Below are 23760 nucleotides of genomic sequence, written 5' to 3'. Positions count from 1 at the left end.
GTGCGTGTGCAGTGTGCGGGTATGAGCACACCGGACCTGTGAGCGAGGTGTGCACGTATGCAGCGTGCATGAATGTGTGTGCGGTGTGCCGTGCAGTGGGTGCAGTCGGTTTCACCAGTTTTCACCAGTGGGTGCAGGGTGTTCCGTGCCTCTTCCCCTGGCAGCGGCATGTGGGAGTCCTCAGCCCGGGGCTGCCGGAGTACCAGGCTCTGTGTAGCGTGGAGATTTTTATCCCCGGGGGATGAAAATTTCATCCTTCGTGGCGCCTCCTTGCCCAAACGCTTTCTTTTTGTTCTGCTGCCGGGTGTGCCGGTAAAGCCGGAGAGGAAGAGGAGGCTGGGCTCACGCGGACCCTCCCGGGCTCAGTCGCTGTAACCCTGCCCCTCCCAAGCTGCACCTTCCCGGGATGTCCCCTGGGGAGGCACTCCAACCCTGAGAACTTACCTTGCCCTGGGTGCAGGCAGCCCACGGCGGGGTGCTGGGCAAGGGTGAGCTCGAACAGAGAAGCGGAGTGTTGCTGGGTACTGCACACTGGGTGCTGGAGTGCAGACAGGCAGCAGCTTCTTCAAAATGGGGGGGAAAGGGCTTTCTTGGCATCTCCCCGAGACTTAATAGGACAGTGAGGATTCTGGGGTTGGGTAAGAAACGGGGGACAGGGAATTTGAAACCAAGCGTGTGTGTGAATCCCCAACCCCAGTGAGTCCTTTCCTAGAGAGGCCATGGAAGAGTAGTTTCCCAGGTGTTAGGAAGTCTCTGACTGGAGTGATCTCTGTTGGCCAGGAGCAGAAAACTGGAGGAGGAATAGTCCTGCCGTGGCCTTCAAAACAGGGTCAGCTATGTCTTCTAACCAGGTTTCCTAAGGAAGTGAGGCAAATCCATCTGTCAATACTCTTTGCGTCTGTTGGCTAAATTCAGCCTCCTTTGGCAGAGGCGCAGAGGATATAAACCTGTTCACATGTTTTACAAAAAATAACTGGGTAAAGAAAAACAAAATCCCGGTTCTGCCTAAGGGGAAGGCTGTAGCCAGACCTCAGCTACAGTACTGGACACGGGAGAGTCCCCACCGGCCAGAGAGACACAGGCACGTAAACTTTGTTTGTATGCATCTGTGCGTGTTGGGTGCTGCGATGGAGATGTGGGTGCCCCTGGGTGATAGCACACCCAGCTCACTGCCCCAGGCCCCTGTGCTGGGTAGTGGGCTCTGAGCAGTGCCTGGAGCACTGGGTGCTGAAAGGAGCTACTACGGACTCAACCTGAACTCAACAGCAGGAAGTAACTGAGAGAGTTGGTTTAAACCCTCTGATGGGTTTAACTGCTTAACTGCAGTCTGTGGGAGAAGAGTTTTGCCTTTGCCTCTTGCCTGGATGTCTCTGCTGGAGCAAGGTGGCTGTGTGATCCCCTCCTCAGATTTGGGCTCTTGTTTTATACACAGTTACTTCCAGGCAGATTTGAACCTGCAAATCCCAGCCTGAAATGAATGCATGGCTAGGCCAGCTGCTTGCAGCAGGGAGATGCTTGGGAGCCAGGTGCTTACAGCCACAGTTCTCCTGACCACCCTGGATGTGGGGCTCCCTCCCTCCTCCCTGAGAATCTCTTCATTGTGCAGGGAGTCATTAAATATTCATTGAGGCAGAGATAGAACTGCTGTGGGGTTGCATGGGGATGGCTGGTGCTGCTTTGAGCCCCCTCTCCCTGGGATGTCTCACTTGAGATGTTGACACAGTGATTAAAATAGAGACTGAACCCCAAACTACCTGCTCCCAGGCGGGAGCACTGGCCACACACCTGGAGGCTTGGGTGCCCAGAGGCCCATCGCTGGCATCCAGCCCTGGCCTGCTTCCCCACTGGGAGCCAGGGGCCCCCTGCCCTGTGCTCTGAGATGTCACTGTGGAGATCAGAGCTGCCACTTCCAATTCTCGCAGCCAAAGAGAATGAGACATCTCACATCCCTCCTGAGTTGCTAAATTAAAAACTGCCATTTCCTGTGTCACAAGTCCACTGAAGCTGCTGGGAGTGTCAACTGGGCCTGGGGGTGTGAGGGGGGGAGGGCATGATTTGGGAATCATCCTGAGACCAGCACTGTGAGTTGCTTCCAGGTTTTCCCAGCAGCATCAATGGAGGTGCCAGGTGACGTTCAAAGGTAGTTGCAGGCTGCAGACTCCAGACTGATCTGCCATCCAAACAAGTGGGAGTGGGATTTTTGTTGTGACTATAAGTGCATTCAGGCCATTTCTACCTATCCTGTTTTCGCCTCCCAGGTAGCCCAGAGCCAGGACCCTATCAACACTGGAAAGAACCCCTGCTGGCCCCCTAACCCCCCTTCCTCAGCAGGATCACCTCTGCTGGTGTCATTCCAGGCAGACACATGTCCAAATTGTTCTTAAAAATATTGTCCTTCACCCTGTCCATGTAGTATATTCTGTGCTTTGATTTTTCTCACTGCTAAAAAATGTGTTTCTAGTGTTTAGCTGACATCTTGCTGATTTTTGTCGTGCCTGCCATGGGTGTGTTTTTGCCTTCATCCAGACTTTCAATAGCTGGTCACTACAGCTCACTGGATGAGGTGGCAGACCTGGGTGCTGGAAGGAGATGCCCAAGGTGATGCTGCCCATCTCCCAACTGTGTGGCACTGCCAGTCACTGTTCCACCTCATCCTGCTCCATGCTCCTCATTGGGACACTGTATGCTTGGCTCTTGCTGTTGGTCCCAGAGCATGTTTGCAGGGGATTGCACCTTTTGCAATGCCGTTGTGTGACCCTTTCCATGTTTTGTCTCTGCTTGGTTTTTTTCACTGTGGACAGAGAATAATCCAGAGAGAGCTCCCAGCTCTCTTTCATCAGAGCAATTTTTATTGAGGCCAGTAAAATAGACAGACCCAGTCCCCAGATTATGGGATTTACTTGCAGTTTGTGCAGGGGATGTGGGACCATGCCATGGCTAGGGATCTTCTTTTCCTTACCCCCACCCCCGAGTCCTGAGCACCCAGCACAAGTTATTCTCTTGGAAAATACCCCTTCTTTTCTTCCCCAGCCCCTCTAACACTCCCTCTCTCCTAGGAGGCAGACAGCAGAGGAGCGGGAGGCTGAGCGGCAGCAAGCAAATCGCATCCTCATGCAGTTGCAACAGGAGGCCTTCCAAAAAACCATCAACCAGCCCATCCAAGCAGACCCTATCTGTGTCCACAACTCCTCTCTCTTCGCCCTCCAGAACCTCCAACCTTGGTCTGATGACTCCACCAAGATCACCAGTGTCACCACTGTTGCCTCCGCTTGTGAATAAGCCTGGCGGCCACCAGTGGCACATACACCTTCTGCTAGCAGGGCTGTCTCCACAGGGACACATGGCATCCTTGATGGAACATGTAGTCACTCTGTTTCTCCCCAGGGAAGGCTGGCACCCCCCTGTCGTCCAGCCACATGTGCAACCCACTTGTCCAGCTGGGGAAACCCACCACAAGGACTGAAAGGAAGGGAAGCCACCACAAAATCTCTTCCCAGCCGTGGGGTTGCTGGAGCAGCAGTACTGTCTCACCTCCCCCCAACCCTTTTGTTCTCTTGAAAGTCTCCAGTGTCGACCCTGAACTTGCTGACGTGCTTCCAGACAAAAGCCCAGCCCTGACAGGCACAGCCGCCGCCGGCGTTCACCCAGCTAGGGGAGAGGAAAACTTCCTTTGGATTCTACTGGCGGCAGTACAAAGCCTGGGGTCACCCTTATGTGTTCATGTGCGTGTGTATGTATGTGTGTGTATATATAAAAAAGGTATATATATATATATATATATACACACACATATATATACACACATTGGACTGATGGCTTAAAACAAAAGGAGGACGCTCCCTGGAAAGCACTCCTCTGCTCTGAGCCTTCTCGGGTTGTCTACAGTGGAGACGTTCGGGGATGCAACAAATGGAGGAAACAGCAGCAATTTCTGCTTGTGCCAGATGGGAACCCTTCAGATCTCACCTCGCTGTCTCTCCTCCCCTTTTTCATTAATTTTTTCTTGCAAGGGGGGAACAAGAGAAGGATCTGACAGACTCCTGAGGATGGTAAATGTGATATCTCAATTGTATGAAGAGCCCAAATTGTCGCTGGCTGCCACGGACTCTGTGCCCATCAGTGTGTATTTTAATAATGAGAAGACCTGGGTGGCATTTTGCGGGGGTAATGCAGTTTCTTTCCATGGATTATTTCCATATAATTTCCAAAATGTTGTCCAGTGTTTTATTTTACCTGTTTTCCTTTAGAAGGCAGTTTCTGATAGCAAAATATCGATTTCACTCTCGGCTGTTTAACTTAGTTGTTCCTTTAATTGTACCAAGAGAATGAGACACAATTAAACAAAGCACTTCTAGCAAATGCCAGGAATATATAGGTATATATATACAGTATATATTTTCCAGTTACTTATAATCTAAAACAGCACTGCCAGTTTAAGCAGTTAGTACAAACAAGCAACCAGAAAACCTATTTTCAATGACATTTTTAAAGGCATTGGTTTGTTTGGTTTGAGTGTTGGGGTTTTTTTGTTTGTTTGTTTTGTTTTGTTTTGTTTTAGTTTTTTAAGTTATGCACTTAAAAGGTGTTTTACGTGTATTCACTTTATGAAGTGCTTGTGTAATTTATGTGGAAACGAAAAAGAAAATAAAAAATTTCCAGGGTACTGAATAAATCATTTAAAGCCTTGCTGTTCCCTGTCTATTAGTTCTGCAAGAGGAGACAGCATATCACAACTACTGCTGAAGCCTGTGCAGTTGTTTTGGGTTTTTTTAATGAAAATAGAGTTAGTGTTTCCATTTGACTTTGCTCAGGTCTACTTGGCTTTTGAGGCTCCAGATGTAATATGCTGTGTTTTAAACCCTGATCCTGTAAACATTTTCAGGCTTCAACCCAGCAGTGCATTTAGCATGTGCTTTAATTGAAGCCCACCTGGGGGTGGCAGGAACTGCACAGGGTCTTGGCCTTAAACTCATGTGGAATAATATCTTGAATAAGACCTTGGAGTGAGGTCTCACCTGGGCCGAGGGGGGTCTAGAGACATTCGTGTCTGAAATATGGATATGTATATGGAAAGGGGAATTTCAATATAAAGAAATGTGCAAGAGTACATTTTAGAGACAGTCTTGCAGGGAATTATTCTAGGGACACTTTTCCATTCGTGCTCAGCCTTGCTGCAGGACATCATTCCCAGCTTGGCAAGCCTTTCTCAGAGGAGAATCAAACTGGTGGGAAAACTCTCATCAGCTTCCTTGGGGGAGAGTCCAAACCCAATGGCCAGGAAAGCTGGACTGACTTCAGCCTGGTGTTTCCTTCCAGCACTGGGAATTACTGAGTAAAGGATGTTGCAGGATAGGACCGAAAAGGGTGGCAAGCCACGAGTGGCAGGGACTCCCTGATGTGGTCCTGGGGTCCAGGCTGCCTGTGAGACATCTGTGACGAAATACCCCAAGCCTTTGATACCTGGTGGTTGATAGTGCTCCTGGAAGCTGAGTCCTCTGGGTGCAGCACAGCATTTCTCAGAATTTGTTAAGGGAGTGTATGAATAGTCTGCTTTATCCAAAATCTACTCTTGTAGTGGGCTAAGAATTTATCGTGCTGCACAATTTTCCCACTCTGCGGTCCTATGTGCTAGCAAACACAGAGAAGCATTTGCAGCAATGGAGAGACAAGAAGCCAAAAAAGAAAAAAACTATAAAAAAAGATAAAACACAGTAAAATAAGTAACTACAGAGAACAGGCGTTTTTGGAGGTATCTTTAAAAGATATTGATTACCCCTAGAAAACTACTAAAATAAAATAATTTGTATTTTTTCCCAACATAAATTTCAGAGAAGTCTTTTGTTCAAATTTTGTTTTATGCTACAGACAGATTTTTAGATGCTGATTAAGCTAATTATTTGACATATGCCTAACTTTGTCTACAAAGATAATGTTGGGGTTAGGGCTTACTCCTTCAGGAGGCATTGCTGTGTACAAATTTTTAATGGTTTACAGTTCGTTGCAGTGTGCACTTTTGTTTTCAGGCTTTCTGCAGGGGAAAAAATACTAACCACAAAATAATAATAAAAAAGGATGATAAAATTCACTGTTGATATTAAAAGTGTTTTCTATTTTATTATTATGACGCATCAATATTGTAAAATTTAATTCCAAGACAGCCATTTTATAATATCCACATTATTCAGTTCATAATCCAAAATGTTCCCCAGCAAAGTCAAATGTATGATAATGCACATTCAAGGGCATGTGTTTAGGTAGACTGTTTAGCTACACCTTGTTCTTAAAACTGTTGACTTCCTCCTTTTCTTATCAACCTTTCCCGATTAAAAACAAACAAACAAAACAAAAAAGACATTGTATGTAACACTGAAACCAGAAAAATAGTTGCCCGGTCTTTCTTGTCCCTGGAACGATTGTTTCTGGAGGAGGTTTCTCTTAAAATATTTCTGTTGGATTCATTTTTAAAATCGGTTTAGTGGCAGGAGGTGTTTTTGATATCTGCATACGTGCTTCCAGTTATTAGTATGATGATCTGTACCTAGACAATAAAAGTTGCCTGAAATATGATGGAATTAAATCAATAAGTAATGACATGAAACACTGACACGTAATGTTATGTTTTGTAGACTGACATCACCTCAGCCATATCCTGGGGCCATCCATACCACACTGAAGGCTGATTTAATTTTTTGTATTATACTTGTTTGGGAACAGGAATAAAATTGCATTAAGATGCCTTGAAAGTCATTTCCCCCTTCTCTTGCTCTCAAAATAAAGCAAATCCCAAACGTGAAATGGTAGTCAGGGAGAAATGTTTGTCCACTGTTTGTCTGTATGTAGGAAATATGGATCAAGATAGAGTGACCTTGGTCTGGAGGGGAAAAGCCTTGTGTGATGCCTGCAGCTGAGAGCTGTGGGCATCGTAGGGAAGTGCACTGTGGTCATCCACGCCTCTGTCACCCGCAACACTGCCAGGGATTAAGAGCTATCATTCATGTTGGGTCGGCTATGGATGTGCCGAGCTTTTGAAGGCAAAATCCAGGGGGAGAAAAAGCAGTCTTTGCAAGAACAAGCAGAGCATTAAACATCTGTGTGGAGCTGGAAGAGACGAAGCCCAGCTGTATGGGCTGCGGTTGTCTGGGTTTAGTCCCAGCTCAGCAAACTATGTAGGCAGGAGGGAACCAGAGGTATGGCCCCCATTTAGTCAATTAGTTGAGCACATGAGTCATCCAAATGAGGATCAGTTGGTTTATCTCTGCTGAGGGATGGCCCAGGGAAAGGCTGAAGGGTCTTTGATGGAGCCCTGTGCCTTGAGCGGAGCCTGCAGTTGTGCTTTGTCCTGGGTGCGGGCCAGCGTGTTTGGTCCCTGCCCCAGTTTCTACATGAATACTTGTAAAGACCACATATAGCTTTTCTTGGGCTGCATTATCCCATCTATGGGGCATTTTTTATATATTTAAAGTTATTTTTCCTGCAGCAGCATCAGTGAGAGTCACCCGTATGTGGTGTTTGCTGGAGGAAGACCCAGGCGAGCGTACGCGTTCTCTAACATGGTTTCTATAAATGGTAATGAGAGGAGGCTCTGACTCCAGAAACACCATATATAGGATCATTTTAATTATCTCACTGGGACTGTTGATGAGTATTTTTGAATGTGCCCCCGATTAACCAACACACCAAAAGAAAGCTTAAAACTGGGACTGGTGCCTCAGCAGGGCGGCAGTGGGAGCCCATCCCTGTGGGAGGCAGCCAAGGCCAGCTTACACACACTTGGGGGCTAAATGGGGTAGAAAACCCAAACCAATTTACTGACAAAACTGAAAATGGCTTTGCTGAAAACTGGGTTACAGCAAAAAGCCATCCCTCTCTGGGGTTCTGGGACAGCTGGAATTTTTTGAATTAATCTTTTTTTTCTCCCCTTCCAGAAGCAGACTGGCTGAGTGACACTGATTTTTTTTGTGCAACAGTCAGCTTTGATGGCCACTTGTTTGAAAATCATTTGTGAAATAACATTTGGAATTATCAAATTATCCCAGGTGGAAATTTTCTAAATTAAAAGTTCTTAATTTGTGAAAAAGGTTAGATCTATTTTTTTAAAAAATAAATATTAAGGGAAGAAAAAAAGCACACCAAGCTTTAGATTATCACAACAAATCTCTGCTGGAGTCAAACCAGATTGTCTGTTTTTTTTCAGATCTTTTGTTTGTGCAGCTAGCTGGGACTTTGATTTTTTTTTTAATTATTGTTATTATCATTGTCTCCATTACAGTAGGAAATTTATTTGATGTGTCAGTGCTTGCCCACAATTAGGACAAAGGTTTTTTCCCCTATTCCTTTCCATTAGTCAGAAACTCTTTATTATTGGTAGTTTTAAATTAATTCTATAAATTTATACAAGTAAAAACTAAAACTATATTCAAAGAGTTGTGTTAGGTTTCTTTTCTGAAGGCACTGGAAAAATCTTGATTTTTCCAAGTCTAGAAATTAATTTTTGGCTTCCCTCTGGCATGTTTTTGTTTGTTTGTTTGTTTGTTTGTGTTTTTTTTGTTTTGTTTTTTGTTTGGTTTGGGTTTTTTTTTTTATTTGGTTTTTTTTTTTGTTTTTTTTTTGTTGTTGTTACAGCTAGTTGTGGTAAGCATGGGGCCAGGTCTGGCAGCTTTCAAACTCCAGGTCACACACCAGCCTGCAGCCAAAACCCTGCACACTGAAGGTGTGTGACCCCCTATTGCAGACAGCTGCAAACCCCTGCCCTGCACTTCCTCGGGGCTGGAAGTTCAGTACTCACCCTCAGCTCAGCTGCCCTCCTTTCTACTTCTGAGGCAAAAATAGAATGAGCAGAAATGGGGAGTCCCTGCTCTGATTTTTGAGTAGGAACAAGCAAAGCTTGAGAAAACCCGTTTTCTCATTGCCTGAAAAGAATGTGAACCCGCTGGTCTGAGAGCTGCGGTTAAGTGTCTGTCTTTCCTAGACTGCAACTGCCTAAAAATAACAAAGCAGTGATTAAAAAGTATCAATCAATATATACTTTTTTTAACTACAGTTGGGAAGCGGTACAAAGGCGGAGATAGATGAAAACATGAAGAAAAGCTTCGTTTCCCAGGGTCTTTCCTGTCTCACCAAGAGGAAATTTTTGGGATGTTTGGTGATTGGTACCTGCTGTTGTCAATACTCAGCTTTTAGACATGTACCAGGGCTTAACAGGCTCTTCCTCTCTGGGTTTTCATCTAGAATACATCTAGTTTGTGATGCCAGTGCTCAGCAGGAGTTAGACTGAGCATTGGCTACCAGGTATGTTGGATGTAAATGTGCTGGAAGTCAGGGCTTGACCCATGTAAGGTGGCAAAGGGGAAAAAAAGGTATAGGTGGAAATGAGGTTTGCTCAGGGTTGTGGTGAGGAAGCGATCACAAGTGTACTGAGTTGTGGCCAGGCCTCTGCACAGCTCTCCCTCTCTCAGAGGTAAGAGCTTTCCCAGTTGTTTTCGAAGGAGAGCCCTGAGAGCCTGGGGAGAAAGGAATGTCCTCCACAGTCAGGCTGGGGGAGAAGTGGATAAAGGCTAGCAGGTCCTGGGGAGCCATGAAGTACCAGTAGGATGCTCTTTTGAGAGCTGTATAAAAAAGGCACCAACTCTCTGCAGGCCAGTGGGGTTTGAGGGTGAGTGGTGAGAGGCACCTGGGACTTGGGGTCTTGGTCCAGTGGAAACCTGGGTTGGGCAGAGGAGGGTTGTTCCCCAGCCAGGACTATACCCAGCCTACCTGGCCCTGTGCCAGTGGCATGCCAGATCTGGAGATGTCACATCATGGGACTGCTGCTGAAATGTAGGTCCTATCTACAGCATCCCGTAGTGACACAGTCACGCAGTAGTTGCTGAGCTGTATCCAGGGCACTTCCCTCTTTCCAGGATTAAGCTCCAGAAAGTTTTTTATGCATTTTACAGCACTTGGGTTTCTGCCACTGCCAGGCTGTGCTCCCCTGCCATTGGAGGAACACCTGCAACCTCAGAGGGATGTGTCCCGGGCACCCTGCCCACTGACACAGACATTCGCAGAGGCAAATGAGGGAGCTGTGGCAGGGTTATTTCCCACCACCCCCCATTCGCACAGAAATGCTTGAAAAGATCTGGCTTTCATTGTGGGATGGAGTGAAAACAAACATTTAAACCTTATCAGTTGTTATGACAGGTCTGAAACCAACCTTGGCTGTGGCTCATACCACCACATCCAGAGGTGGGAGGTGGGAGGTGGGACACAGAGTGGAGTGTGCTCTCCATGGAGCAAGGCATCAGACATTTTTTGGTGGACCCACCACTGTTCCCATGCAGTCTCCCTCCAGACCTGGTCCTTTGAGGATCTGAGAGTCTTTCAGGATCCGAGGATCTGAGCAGAGCCAAGTCACACACCACAGGCAGAAGCTAGACTTGTAGCAGTCAAGTGAGGAAATGCAGATCCTATGCTGGGATCCCAGGGTGCATGTGTGTGTGTGCCAGCCCCTGGGGAAACACACCACAGCTGTGGCAGAGAAACTGAGGAGACAGGCAGAGAGAGACACACCTGTAATGTTATACAGTGGAAAGGATTTCCTGAGAGCCCTTGTGGCCACAGATCCTGCCAAAAGAGGCGAGGAGTGAGGAGTGGTGTCCTGTTGCTGAACATCTGTGTCTCAGGAGCTGTTTTCTCCTCCTTCCCTGCCAACAACCGGGATTGCAGAAGGCAAGTCCTAACTCCAGCCTCGGTCACCTTCCTGGAGGAAACCCCGACTGTGGCTGACAGCTTGACCCAAAGTGACTCTGGTTTGATAAGGGGAGTGGAGAGCCCCACACACGAGAGATGGGGTGAGGGGAACTGGGTGAATATTGCCTGGCACTGCTATAGATGCTGCCTTGTGTGGCACTGGCCCCATGGTCCTTCTTTCCTTCCTTGTGCTTCACTCCCCTTTCAGCCTCAGCAACCTCCCCTAATTTGCTGTTATTTTAAGGGCCTATGGGTGTTTTCTGGGTGGGAGCTAGGGGACCTCAGACCTCTCTGCAGCAGATGGAGAGGAACACTTGGCTGTCTGGTTTCCTCCACAGGATGGAGTCTAGAGCAAGATAACCCCTAACACAAGTGCCTTGAGGCAAATAGAGGTCAAAGCTATGGGTGTTTCCCCCAAAATGCATGGCACTGCCCCTTCACGGGTGACCCTGGTGCACTGTGACCCACAGAGCTGGCCAGAGCTGCAGATGTGAAGCACTGTGCCAGTGGCCACCTCTCCGGCCAGGGATCAGTATCCATGGGTGAATTAGATAGGCGGGACCGGGATGGACACCCTGCCCTTCTGTTCGCCCGTGTGCTGTGCTGGAGGGGATCATCCCTGCCCACAGGGTTGCAGCTACAGCCCTTGGGCCGACCGGGAGCGATCGGTGGGCACCGAGCTCCATCTAGGGGCCAGGGAGCGCCTGGCGCCCGCTCCACGGGTCCCCACCGGCACCGGCCACACGCCGGTCCTCCCGCCCACCGCCACGGGTGGGGATGCCCACGGGCCGCCAAGCTCCAGGCTAACCAGAGAGTGCCTCAGACTGGGAGCACTCAGGATGAGAGGCAGCGAAGCCCAGCCCCGAGCTCGTCCTTCGGGACACAGCCAGTCCATGAAGGGGCTCATAGAATAATTAAGGTTGGAAAAGACCTCAAAGGTCATATAGTCAAACCATTAACATAACAGTGCCAGGTCCACCACTAAACCTTGTCCAGAAGAACCACATCTACATGCTTTTTTACTGGATAAAGCCAGCCCTGAGAAATTCAAGGGATGGATTTCCCTGAATTCAGTATTTCCCACTGGGATTAGAAAGTAAGACTTTCCATGGGATATTCCATCTGCTGATGCTTCATGTGATGGAAAAGTTACACAATGTCTGGGTGCACCGGACAGTGTCAGGATGGTGTGTGTGAATTGTGCCAGGCCACTGCCTGGGGGGCTGCAGCCACACCAAGAGCACAAAGGTGAGGCCCCAGACTCCATGACTCCAGCAAGGCATGGAGAAAGGGATCTGGCTCCATCCCTCTCCTGGCTATGCACTCCTACCCCCTGGCTCATGGGATGCAGTAAGTAGGGGCAAGCAGCTGGGATTTTTAAGCACTGAGGGATGAGCTTTGATCAAAGCAGGCAGCTGCAGCAGCTCTCGAGGACAGCCAAGAGACTGCTTGCATTAATCAAAAGAGAAAAAAGTATAAACCCATGAAATGCTAAAGGAGATAAATAAGGAAGCAATGATTTTTCTCTTCATGGCATACAAAGTCAATAAAGCTCAAGGAAACCACCTGTATTTTATTATCACATATTCATATGTTTAATGCTATTAAAACAAGAGTCTGGGGTGAGCTGCAGGAAATCAAAGCGCTTAATGGTGCAGACACAAACCCTCTCTCCTCCCTCCCCAAAGGTGATTTGAACCAGTTTAAGCAAATGTGTCTTTGTCTCTTAAAATAATTATGTGATTTAGAGGCACTTCTCCCTGGCTCACATCAAATGACTTTAATGGAATCTGCTTCTGTGTGTCTGTGTGTGTTGGTTTAACAAGTTACTGCTTTTTAAAGCTGTGTTTATTCCCCAGTATTTACCAAAAAAGTAATTCTCTTCAAGAAGGGATTATTTGTGTTCCACCATCACTTGGCATTTATTCTGTGGAGCATTTAGTAGTGAAATGGTGCCCAGAGGGCAGAGGCCAAAATGTGATCTAAAGTGATATGTTGCAATTTGGGATAAACATCCTCTGGATGGTCTACCAGCTGTGAACTTTCCCTTCTTTGCCTAATAAGTTCTGTCCTCTCTGGCGCAGCCTTGGCCACCCTCTTGGCCCTCCTCAAGGTCAGGCGGAGCTCTCTCCTCCCTGCCTGTGTTCTCCTCGTGGCCCTGCCCCAAATGGGATTTCCTGGGGTAGAAGAGAGCTGACAGCAATCCCTGCCAGACTGGGATGGGGATCTAAAGGCGAGTTTCACACCTGCCAACACCTGAGTGGCAGATGCCCTGAGTGGGTCCTCAGAGGTGACCCTGCTCTCCTAGTCCCACAAAGACTTCTCAGTGTTGAGGAGAAAAGGACTGTTTGGGGGGCTAGGTAAGCATACAGGAGCACAGCAGGAGCCAGGCTCCATTTCCACCCCACACTCCGACCATAGCTGGGACAGACAAGGAGTGGTCTTCCCGGATGTTGGGCTAATGCTGAGACTGCTCACTAATGTACAAAATGGAAAAAAAAAGCTGGGAAGAGTCAGAAACAGTTTGAGTTTGGTAGGAAGAAGGCAAGGGGAATGCACAGCAAACCTACTGTAGTGCATCATTTCCTGCAGTGAGGAGAAAGCATTAACACTGTGAGATAAAGCCCCGGTGAGCCCCGCTTGACACAGTCCTCAGTTCTGGTAGGAAGGCTGGAGAGGCAGAGCACTGAGCCATGCTCCTCTGGGAAGACACTTGCTGAGTGAGCTACTTCATTTACCCGTTGTGCTGGAGGCACTGGGAATCTCCTAAGCAACTGAGCTCTGTCACTGAAGCAGCTAATTTCTTCTCACAGGTGTACTTGGCTGCTTCAGGTGAGGGTAAAATGAAGTCTCACGCATGAATTATTAGAGCAGTCTGAGGACCAAGGGGGACAGTGGCAGCTCAGCAGTAACCAATATGTATTTCTTGGAGAGAAATATTATCAGCACAAACAAGAGGTGCAAGAGAGAGGGCTCAGTAGTTAAAGAATCAGGCTGTTTGTGGCATAAAACTTGTGTTAACGGGCTAAAGAGATGGTCTCAGCATGATGTCTCCAACCCTTCTTGCTGGTAGAAGGGAAGAGATGTGTACTAACAAATGGGGAACCAGGAGGATGAGTGAGATGGTGCTGCAGGGTGCCTTTGTCTGGCTGCATCCCTCATCAGCCATGGGATCATGGAGCTGAGCTGGCTCCAACAGCAGCAGCAGGACAATCTCCTCCGTGGGATGCTGGTGCAAAGCCACTGGCTCTCTGGTGCTCTGCTGGCTGTTGCCCATGGGAGACTCCTCATGTGCCTGCAATAGGAGCCCAGGGAACCCTGCAGTAGGATGAAGTTGCTCCGTCAAAGCAGGCACCAGCATTGCAAAGAAGTGTTCAGGGATGCAATCAAGAAAGCCTGGTCTTTTTATCTGTACAAGGGCACCGACTTTGGTTAGAATTATTCATTTTAGTGGGCTGAAGTGGGTTTTCTGAACCTGTCAGTCTGATTCAGAGAACTCACCTGTGTGGCCAGCCTGACATGGATACGAGCACCTGAACATCTTGAAGCACATCATAGTGAATGGGATGAGGCACATGAAACCTGGCGTCTATTTCCCCCTGGAGTTGGGCATCTGGTCATTTCTGCATCCCTCTAAGGAGTTTGTTCTGAGGCTCTGATGATGTCTGCCTAAATGGCATAAGTGGCTGCCCATATCTGAGCCCCCTTTGCCCATCTCCTGGCTAGAGGGAGGGAGGGAATGCTGTGGGCTATAGAGGTAAGGAAGCAACACCTGGACTGCAGCAATCCCTAACTGGTTAAGCAATACCCGTGTTTACATCTGGGAAAAGCCCTGGTCCCTTCCCTACACCTACATGTTGGCCTGCAAGCTGCTTGTCATGATGATTTCCCAGGACATTTTTGCTGCAGCTTTCCAGGTGGTGAGAGGCTGGTGATAAAAGCCTAGGTTCTCCCCACGTTCCAACCTGAGGAATGTCCTGGCAGGGAGGGTCTGACCCTGTCCTTAGAGTGCCAGCCTTGTCCTCTTCTCCTTCCCTGCCCTGCTACAACACATTCTCTCAGAAAAATCATAACTTATCTTAATCTTGCAGACAGCATCACTCAGGGATAAGGTAACTAATTTGGGAAATTATCCTGGTCGTCGATTCCCTGAGTGATTGGTGGGAGAAGCTTTGAATGATCAGCCAAGCCTCACGCATGCTCCCTGCTGTTCACTTGGGCTCAAATTACCCTTTTATTTTACTTCCTCCTTGTTCTCATTGCCACACCACTCAAACTAAAATTATTTGCCTACAACCACAAATGCAGGGATATATCACCGGGAGTGCTGTAGGGCTGTCGCCATATATAATTCTCTGAGCTCAATATTTATAGAACTACACACGGCACAAATCATACCCAGAAAGCCCGTTGAGCTGGAGAGCTAGGTATAAACTCCAGAAATATCGCAAGCCATCGCTCACAAGAGACTGCCCGCCAGACCCGCTGGCCGTACATCACGCTGTAACGCCATCCAAGTCCGCGCTTGGTGCTGGAGTGGATCAGAGGTCACTGCCAAGCTTTTCTTCCATAAATCCCGGGAGCTGGCTCTCAGCAAGGTTAGGGGCTGGGAGAGCCCTGGTCCGAGTGCTCCTTCCTCCTGCTTGCTGTCGCTGACACCCAGCTGTCCCAGCACTGTGTGTGGGCATTTATCTTTGGGGTCTTGTCCTGCCTTCTCCCCCTCTGCTATAGGAACCAGGGGGGGAAGGGAGAGGAGGTGTGCTGGATCTTACAGTTCTGAGCCCCTCTTCTTACACCTCTGGGTCACATTCTCCCACCTCACCCTGCCCTGTGCAGGGACATGGACATCTGGAGAAAATTTGTGGTTAAGGGCACTCATTAACCTGCCTGCCCACAAAGCAAAGGCACGGTCATCAGTCCCGAGACAGTCCAGGTCCCTCGCTCACTGCTTTCTCTCCTTCTCTCCTCTTTTCTCCTTTTTGAAGTTTCTCCATGGCTTGGGTGGAGGTGATGCCTCCCTAGGAATGGGGAATGGTTTCTGACCAGGGCAGGCCCTGGTGTTCACTGGGGCTATTCCATTGCATTTGAAGTCAATCCAAAGAATAAAGCACAGGTAAAATGAGGGCTCTGCAGGTGAAGACTAATCTTTCACCAGCTTTTCCCAGCGCTGGCAGCATCCACCTTCATGTGCTGGTGGTCCAAAGTGTACCACAACAGATGGAGAAGATCCAGATGAGACCCTATGCAATGAGCAGGTAAAGATTCTCTGAAGCAGAGGAGCAGTGATGTGGTGCTTTCTGGACAAATAAGCACTGGGGGTTTTCCTGAGAAATCACCAGCCAGACAGTCACCATAATTTCTAAGCTGAGTATGATGGACTTTATCTAACCAGTCTCTGCTTCTCCCCTTTCCCCCAGCAGCGTGGCAGACAGACTCTGACATTTAAGCAAAATAAAATCCAGCCCTTAGCATTAAGTAAAACTTGCAGTGTGATGATTTTGTGGCTTGCAGCAACATCTCAGCAGGGGCGTGTTAAAGCCGGTCTCCAGCGAGTGGAAGAATGAAGCTTTGCAAAACCCTGACGAGGCAAAGCTCCTAAAATAACAATTGAATTAAACTTAATTCATTTTCACTTAATACCCTTACAGTGCCTTTAGTAAATGAGGCTGTTATTATTTTGAGGAGGAAAATGGAGAGGCACAGTCTGGATGCAACTCATATCTACTTACTGAAAGAAAGAAAACATTAGTGGAAATAAAAAAAAATATGGGAAGAAATGCAAACAGTTCAGATTTTCCATTTTGGATGAATTACCCCGAAATCCACCCAGTCTCACATTCTTCAAGATGTGCCCCAGACTCTAGAGTTTGCAAACCCACCTCTTTTTTTGCCAGATGCTGGGGGTTTGCTGGGTTTGCCAGGATTACATACCTGGTCACATCCAGCATCTGTGGATGCCAAACCCTTCCTTCCCATCTATTCTCTTGCAGCTTTTTGAGCTTCTCTGTGTCGTGTGAACCCCAAATACCCTCTACTTGCTCTGCCCCTCACCAGCCCAGTATGAAGGGTTTGAAGTACTGTGCTCACTTTGTTTCTGTGGATAATGTGTCGGCATGAGCCCTTCCCTGGGGAAGGCTGAGTTAGCTCCCTGACACTGGCCCTGACTCAGTGGGACATTCAAACACAAGCTCAGGGTGACCCTACACCATACCAGCCCTGGACACTCATCCCTATTCAGGACAACCTTTGTCTACATGCCTAATTTCCATCCATGTCTCCTGTTTGCTTGGGAGGTGGGATTTAGCAAGCCACTCACTACCAAGACTGTGTTTCTCTGCCGAGGATGCAGAACAGCATCCCAGAAAGGGCATCCTGCAGCTCTTCCCCTCAGATGCCCCAGCAAAGAGCCAACATATCATGGTCCCACACTCCAGAGAGGGATGGTCAACCGATGCAAGGAACAAAGGGACCCAAGGAGCCATCCCAACCTTGCCCCACAGAATTCCTTGCTCTCAAACCTCAGGCTCTGCAAAGCAGAGGGAGCAGAGGCTGCTCTGAAATGGCCATGCAGGCACTGAACTACACTTCCCAGTAGGCCACAGAGCAAGGGTAAGGGCCCTCCTGGTACGGAAAAGTCTCCATTTGACTTGCTCGTGCTCCGTGGGGATGGGGACATCTGGGGATTTTAGGATTTTAGGGCTAGAGGCAGCCCTTGTTCATTGCTGCATAAGCAGAGGCAACAGCAGGCATTACAGCAAAATTAATTTCCTCTCTGAATGCAGCTCTCCTCTGTCACTACTGGCTTTACAGTCTTCTTTCCAGAGCTCTAGAAAATAGCCCAGACAGGCTTTGCAAGGTTGCCTCGCCCTCTGTCTTGCTCGGAGGCAGGCTCTGCTCCAGCTAATCCTCTTCTGACAGACCCTTTTGTCTCTCTTCTCATAGAAACCTTTCTTCACTTGCCCTGGCTAGGGCAAGAAGCTCCTCAACTTCAAGAAAATGAGAATAAAATTTCTCATAAAGACACAGCTTTTCAAAACTCTCTGCTCTTCCCATCAATTAGAACTGGATAATTTTAGGCTTCTACTAACAAAACTGAATGAGAAGGTCCATGAGACAGTAAGCATGCATCTTTCCCAGTTGCATCCCCTCTACTGCCAACAGATGCTGCTGCTGCTCTCTCTTGCTGCCAGGCAGGGACAAACAATGTTCAGAGCCTGTGTCTGCAGCAGGGACAAGAGGCAGGTGAGAAATAACTTCACTGGGACATTTTCCAATAGCACAAAAAGTTAGCATATACCTGTCATCTATTCCTCTGCACCTTCCTGCTCCTAGTGAGCCACACCTCTTGACCCTGATAGACTTTCAGAGCTATTTCAGCTAAAATCCAGCTCTGCTTTCAAAAACAAAGATTAATGGGAAAACAATTATCAATCATGGGGAGTACTTCATCAAAATCAGATCATCAGAGTTTTGGGTTTTTTTAAAGCATTGCAGATGAAGAAAAATATGAGATGTAGGGAGTGAGTTGCATGAGCTCTGGAGTTGCCGTGAGCTATTTACCTTCTGCATTGCCGGCTAAGAAATTATCTGGGGAGGGCATTATTCCTTTGAAGGGAGATTCCTAACTTGGATAAGGGTCAAGACTTGTAAAAAAACCAAAGGCCTAGGTAGTCATTTGCCTGAGCTCTCATACCTTGCTTTGGGGATGCCAGCTAAGAGAGGGGCAAGGCTTAGCCCATACTGTGCACACAGGCTCCAATCATGCTTGCAGGTAGTGGAATACCTGCTCCCTTTTCCTCCCCAAAGTTTTCCTGTCCAACCCCTTTCTTTCCAGACATGTCTCTGGAACATAATTATCATCCTTCCTGCTGTAGATGGGAGCCTAGAGAAGGTACCAAAATCAAGGGCTCAGCACAGCAGAAAGAGGGCAGGAGGGCTGGGAAGTCCCCAGGGAGTCCGTCACCACTTCTTCAATTTTCTAACCACCAAACCCATTGCAAAAGAGTTTTGAGGAGGACACTTGTCACCAATCCAAAGTGAGGTGCTTCAGAGCCAAGCCCTTCCTATCTCACTCCAGACATCGTTTACGTAAAATAAGTGGTCCTGGTGGCAGCCCCAAGTTATCAGTTGATTATTATTTCTTCTCACATTGTGGTGTTTCTATCTCTGTCTTTACATCTGGCAGTGCTAATTATCCTTTTGCTTTCCCTTGAAAAGTTCATAGATCAAATAGGGCAGATTCCCTCTGCCCTTGGCCATGGTATCTGTAGCCTGGGCTGGGCAGAGCACAAGGAATGAGGGCAGAAGCTGTTTTGCAACCTTGCTTATGAGTGTCATAGCTGATTCCCCCTGCAGGGCAAAAAAAGAGAGAAGGAAGTGAGAGAAATGAAAGCTATTAGTATCAAACAATTAAGGGCTATGGTTGAATTAGAGACTATTTGGGAAAAACATTAGTGGATAATAAAATAATATCTTTTTAAGAAATGAGAAATAGCATCTGATTACAGGTTGTGTGACACCAGCTTTATGTTGTTGTTTGTGCTGATGGACTTGGAAGTTGCCTGGCTGCTCCAGTTCATTTTGCTGTGCTGGAAAGCACTGATGGATGAAGGGGATACAGGAGCAGCAGCTGGGGATTTTTTTGCTTCTTCATTGAATCATAGCATAATTCAGGTTGGCAGTGACCTCAGGAAGTCTCTGATCCAGCCCTCTCTCTGAATAAGGCTCAATGCTGCTAGGTCAGGTTGCTTAGTTCAATAACCCTTTGAATGTTTCTACAATTGGTGACCCCAAAGTCAGATCTTTGGTCCAGTATTTGACTACCCTTCATGTGGAAAGTTTCTTTTTCTTATAACTAGTTGTAGTTTTCCTTGATTCAATTTGTGTTTGTTGTTCTTTGTGTCCATTGCCCCTTAGTCTTTCCCTGTACTCCAAGCAGAGTCTGGGTCCACCTTCTCTAACACCCCACCAAGCACCTCTGGCATGGATGAGGGTGTTTGTGAAAACGATCTGCAAGCACAAGACAGTGGGGGGAGCTGTCAGCATGAGCATAAAGGAATGTGACTTGTGATACTCCCTACTCTCAAAGCTTAAATACTTCCACAGGAAAAAAAAAACCCAAAATAACCCGTGAATTGCGGTATTTTCCTTCAAGTTATTATTTTTCTGAAACTCCTCACGGGAAGTAAAGTGGTCATAATGCTCATTTGTGTGATCCAGAGGCAGAGCTCATACCTGGGGAGTGATTGTTGCCCATAAAAGTGAGAGCAGAAAATAACCTGGGGACTGTCCATCAGCACAGGTGTAGCACTTCATGCTGGCAGCTCCACTACCCTCAGAACAGGGCGCAGAGGATCCCATGACACTGGCTCAAGCAGCTGGCGGGTTTTGGGACAGGCCATATACAAGGAAGGGCTCGTTCTGGGTGTGAAGGCCTGTCAGTTGACAGGCAGTGACCCAGGGACTCTGCAACCCTCTCAGTGGCTGGTTCTGGGGATGAAGCAGGAGGCAGGAGAGTTTCTGGTGGAGGTGACCCTGGCTGCAACGGAGCTGTATGAATGCAGCAGGGAGTGCTCCAAAGATCAGATCCTAAGGGCAGCAGGATTTGAAACACCCAAGGACTGAATTTACTTGTTGTGTCTCTTGTCACATACTGGCTGAAATGCAACAAGACATTTAAATTGGGGAGGACAGAGAGTGAGAGTTATGCATGATGTGCTCACAGGATCAACTAGGAAGAGCTGTGTGTTGCTTCCCTGCCACCCCACTATTTCTGAGATGGGTGAGGCCATGTCTAACCCCCTGTGCCTGGTTTTGACCTTCCCTCCTCTCCCTGAGACCTGTGGCACCAGCATCACTTTGTTTTTTAGTGGCAATCCTCTCTGAAATCACTGTGAAGTAGGGGATGGGTTTCACTTTTCTGACTGCACTACTGTGGTAGCATCTTGCTTCTTCAGCTCTTGGTATGGAGCTTCTTCACATGGAGTCCAATATTAGTAGTTTCACAAGCCCTGGGAAAACATGACTTGATTTCTCTGCGGGGTGCAAAGTAGCTGCTCGCATTACAGGGGAAGGAATGCCACGGGAGGTTTTGCTCGTGAAACCCTTCTTCTTTTCAGCTTTTAACCTTTGCAAGGAGTTTTCCCCTTACTAAAAATGCTTGTCAGGAGGCAGCACGCCCTGCTGAGTCCCACTTGAGTTTGGGGGGCCGGGCGGCGGTGCTGCCTGCAGAGGTCCCCCTCGCCTAAGCTTTGAGCGCCGGGCGGCAGCGCCGGGCGAGGAGGTGGCTCCGGCGGCTCCGGCAGGACAGTGACCCCTCTCGCACCCCTCGTCCTGGCTCCCTCATCCGCCGTCCAGGGCAAAGAAGGGGCGGGATTCCCACGGGTGTGTGGGTGAGGTGAGCTCAGAGAAGCGGTGACCTCGAAGTGGGACTCCGGGAAGGCAGGACAATTAGCAGCCTGGGCTAATACACCGTAATTGCGGGCAGCCGGAACTAGGGGTCTTGCAGTTCGGTCTGCCCTGCCGAGGAGGCACCTGGAGCAGGACAGCGGCTCTTTGGATCTTGCCGAGAGTAGAGGCCAACCCTTGGCAGAGCTGAGGAGAGAGGCAGTGGGACCGGGCAGCCCATCTCTCTTCTCCAGCTGTTAATGGATCCAGCTTTTGCTCTGGGGTGGATTTGGAGCTCTCCAGTTTGTGCCCATGTCAGTACTGTGGCTGCTCCATCTTTGGCAGTGTATAGGATTTTGGGGAGCAATGAGTGGCCCCAGCTGCTTGAAAAAGTAGTACCTACCGGAGACACACCAGAGGAAACAAAGCATTCCTTTGCTCTGTGGCAGCAAAAGCAGGAGTAGTACTGCAAGCAGCTGGAAGGGACCTCCATGCCTAGCCAAGGCTGTACCCCTGCAGGGTACATGCTGCTAACCTCCAGCCTCACTGCAAAGCCAGTCCAGCCAAGTCAGGGGTGTGCAGGCTGCCCTGGGTCCCCACCACGGCTTTTCTGTTAATGCTCCCCTTGCCCTCGGTGCATGGCCAGTGGTAACCCTGCCCTGAGCGACTCCTGGAGTGCTTTGGTTTGATGTCTGGGGTTTGGGAGTGGGGACAGTGCTGCACAGCCTTCTTATCCCCTGCTTTACAATAACCACCCCCCAACAAATAGTAGACAAGATGATCCATCCACCCACATGCCAGTACCTGCAATTTTTACTGTGGGGGATAGGACGTGAGCTGCCAACACGCATAAACTCCTGGGCACAGGCCAGCTTTTAGGGACAAGTGCCCTCCCTGCAGCCAGCAAGTCTCATGTTCACAGTCACATCACTTCTCCACCAAATATCATGTTCCTGCTCCTAAGAAAGAATCTTTTGATTTTTATTTTGGTTTTGGTTTTTGAAATGGAAAGGAGAATAGCAGCCAGTTGATAGTGTAAAGGGAAGAAAACCTGTGATTGGGTCCTCGGGGGGAGTTGGCACAGGCTCAGATTTTCTGTGGTGACTGGCCCTATGCTCTCCTGTTCTTGCTGCTCTGTTGTCTGAGCAAGGTGTGAGTCCCTTCCAAGGGAAAAGTTATTTCCATAATAAATTGAGTGAAATGGAGTAGGGGGGAGCTGAGAGGAATGTTGGCTTTGTCAGAAAAGGACAGATTGGGTGTGATATATTGTGATAATTTCAACATCTTGGAAAACTCCAGTTTGGTTGTAATATTAATGTTTTTGAAGGTGAGGAGCATTTGTGCAATAAACTTGTCATGGTTTGGTGTGGCCTTGAAACTACTTTGGGCTATGAACCCATCATGAGCCCTCTGCCTTGAACACACTGAATGCCCTGAATGCCCATGCTTGAATACCCTAAACATGTTCCCAACAGTGGCTTAGTGGGTCTGCAAGAAAAGAGCAATAGGACTGTTGCTGAGGGTGGGCTTGCTGTGAATAGTGTGGAGGGGGCAGCTGGGTGCCTGACAGGGGATGTATTTGCAGGTTGGGACGCCGTTCAGAGCGCTTCTAATCCTGGTCTTTATGGCCCCAGTGAAGTGAGATCTTCTCTTTGCCATGTGCTGCCCTCTGTGCTCCTTCCCAGGCCAGGTACCAGGAGGGTACGTGGGGGCTCCCAGGCAGCTGAGGCAAGTGTGAACCCTGTGGGGCACAGCAGGACGGGGCAGTCACTCTCTCCTGTGTCAGAGGAAGGGGGCACAGGGACTCACCTGTTTTGCAGGCTGTATGCAGACTGACTGCACTCTCTAACCAGGAGGTTTGCCCTGGATTTAGACGGACGTGGAAGCAAGGGGTGCTGTGGAGCAGCAGCCCATCTCCCCAGCAGTCAGAACAACTCAGTGTGGGGGGCTTCGCTGCAGCCTCAGAGGTTGCCTGTATCCCTCTGAGGGACTCCCACCAAGTCGGGGGGAGCCTCTCCCACCGTCTATGGGCCCACTGAACCTGGGGAGGGCCTGGAGGGCCCCAGGAGCTTCCCTGTCCGTCAAGCTGCTCATGACTCTGGTCACCTCATCGTCCCCTTCCTTGCCATGGCCACTCGGTTCCCTCTGCCCCATCCGTGTTTCTGCCTGCGGAGCCGTCCCCAGGGCGGTCGGTGGGGGAGCACTGTCTTGTTCGGGAAATGGGAGACAGGGGTTGGGGAAGAGGGAGAAAGGCTTTTGCCAGAGGAAATCGATATCCCGTGAAAAGTAATTATTGAAGCATAAATTTATCATAAGGGTGATCACCAATAAAACATCTCTTGGCGACGTTTTAATTTAAAATCAAATTCGAAAAGGGCCCCCTCCCCCTTAAAAAAAAAATCCTTAACAAGCAGAAAAATAACTGCAGCCCTTGGAACACTTCATTATACGTTCAAAGAGAGCTCCATCATCTTCGCACCGACGCCGGGCTCTGCTCTTCTGATGGATCCAATGCAGCTGATTTATGGAAATGACTTGCAAATCCATAAATGTAGTTTGCAGTGACAGCCGTGCATATCACTAGTAATTCCTTTAAACTATGCAAAGAAAAATGATTCATATCTGGTTGGACCCTGCCTTTTCCAA

Source organism: Manacus vitellinus, unplaced genomic scaffold (assembly GCF_001715985.3).
Source record: "Manacus vitellinus isolate BGI_N305 unplaced genomic scaffold, ASM171598v3 scaffold_15_pilon, whole genome shotgun sequence".
Lineage (NCBI taxonomy): Eukaryota > Metazoa > Chordata > Aves > Passeriformes > Pipridae > Manacus > Manacus vitellinus.
Note: the sequence above shows the minus strand (reverse complement) of the source record.